This window comes from Penaeus monodon, chromosome 17, assembly GCF_015228065.2.
Source record: "Penaeus monodon isolate SGIC_2016 chromosome 17, NSTDA_Pmon_1, whole genome shotgun sequence".
In the NCBI taxonomy this organism is placed as follows: Eukaryota; Metazoa; Arthropoda; class Malacostraca; order Decapoda; family Penaeidae; genus Penaeus; species Penaeus monodon.
The window spans coordinates 20,605,077-20,607,576 of NC_051402.1; the positions used below are offsets into that span (position 1 = coordinate 20,605,077).

The 2,500-nt window shown below is 15.0% G+C and overlaps 1 protein-coding gene across 1 annotated transcript in view; it reads right to left on the minus strand.

The window, feature by feature from the left end:
* Positions 1-2,500, minus strand: part of LOC119583304 (formin-like protein 7) — a 17,794-nt gene that overhangs the window by 14,027 nt on the left and 1,267 nt on the right. The gene's annotated exons all lie outside the window — the stretch shown is intronic.

Here is a 2,500-nt window from a genome sequence, read left to right on the forward strand (position 1 = left end):
TTGTTATCATTATCATTACACTTATTATTATTATTACTGTTATCACTATTAATGTTACTACTACTACTACTACTATTATCAATATTATTATTATTATTATTATTATTATTATTGTTATCATTATCATCATCATCATTATTACTTTTTTCATAATAATTTTTATTATTCTTATTATGATTATTATCTCTATTTATATTATTATTAATATCTTCATTATTTTCTATTATCATTATTATTATTGTAATTGTTATTATCATTATTTTTATAATTAACAATATAACTACTATTGTTTATCTTATTATCAGCTTTATTATTGTTCTATTATATTATTATTATTATCATCATCAATATCATTATCATCATTCTCATTCTTATTCTCATAATCATCATGATAACTTTTATTGTTATAACAATATCATTATCATTATATCATCAATATCATTACTCTTCCTATCATTTTGAAAACTGTTTGTATTGTTTTACTAGTATCACTTGTGATAATTGCAATAATGATTTCGACTACAATCACCATTTCATTCGTTATCATTCCATTATACGATTATCAAATAATGATGATGATAATTTTAGTAAAGTGATGAGATAATAATAGGGAAGACTATAATAACGCTAATGATAATGATAAATAATAGTTAATAATAGATAATAATAATAATAAGGTCATTAATAATAATAATAATAATAATAACAATAATAATAATAGTAATAATAACAATGATAATAATAATAATAATTATAATAATCGATAATAGTAATAATAATAATAATAATAATACTAATAAAAACTAATTGTAATAATAATAATAATAAGATAACAGTACTCATAATAATACTAATAATGATAATAACTAATAATAGTAATAATAATAAGAACAAAATAAAATGATAATAATAAAACAACAATAATAATAATAATAATGATAATATTAATAATACATGATCATGATAATAATAATAATAACAATTGTCGTTTTATTATCATTATATAGTATTATTTATATTATTATTTATTATTATTATTTATTATTATTTATTAGTATTATTATTGTATTATCATTATCATTATTATTATTATCATTATTTCTATAAGTATCACTATTATTTTTAGTTTTACAATCTCATTTTCATTATTATTATCCAGATTTTCAATTTCATTTTCATTTTACTGATAATGAATAATAATAATAAGAATATAATAATTAATGATAATTAATAATAAAATGGTATTTATTATTATTATTATTATTATTATTATTATTATTATTTATTATTTATTGTTATTATTAATATTATTATTATTATTATTATTATTATTATTATTACATCGTATCATTGTATTATCATCATTTTCTATTAGTATTTATATTAATTTTAGTTTATGATAATTTTATTGTTAAATTTCATTTATTTTCATTCTCATTATCATCAGTATAATAATAATAACAATAAATGATAATAATAATAATAGTAATAATAGTAATAATAATAATAATAATGATAATAATTGCTATTATCATTATCATTATTATTATTATTATTATTATTATTATTATTATTATTATTATTATTATTATTATTCATTATTATTACTATTATCATAAAAAATTTATTTTATTATTATTATTATTAATTGTTGTTGTTGTTGTTGCTGTTGTTGTGTTATCATTGTTATCATTAATTTAATTATTATTTATCATTATTATTTATTATTAGTATTATTATTATATTATCTTATCATTAGTATTATTAATGTTATTATTATTATTGTTATTGTTATTATTATTATTATTATTATTATTATTATTATTATCATTTATTATCATTATTATTATTATTATTATTGATATTTTTATTGTCATTATCATCATCATTGGTCATTATCCATTATTTTATTGATTATTATATATCTTGTTGTTGTTGTTGTTGTTATTATTATTGTTATTATTATTATTATTATTATTATAATTATTATCCATCATTATTATTATTATTATCTTCTTGTATTATTATGATTATTATTATATTTTTATTATTATTTTATTATATATCATTGTCAATTATCATTATTCCTTCATTACTTATTGATATTATCTTTTCTATCATTTCATTCTATTTTTATAAATTTTTGCTATCACTAATCATTATCATTATTATTTTCATAATATTAATATTATTATTTATCATCATCATCATTAACTATTTGATTAAGTTTTATCATCGTCATTATATAAGCACATTCTTATTTCATCCTTTAAATATCATTATTGCAAGTGATGTTTTCATTATTATGATAATCTTGACCATAGATTCAAATGTAAACCCATAACCATCGATATAATGCTTACTCAGGTATAATTCTAACGTCCATGGTACTGTATATGAACCATGAAATATTTGTGAGGTTATCGTGAACATGTTTATTGTCGTTATTGAATCATCATATAACTGTTATTAATATTTTTCCCATTCCCTAATTTTTTTT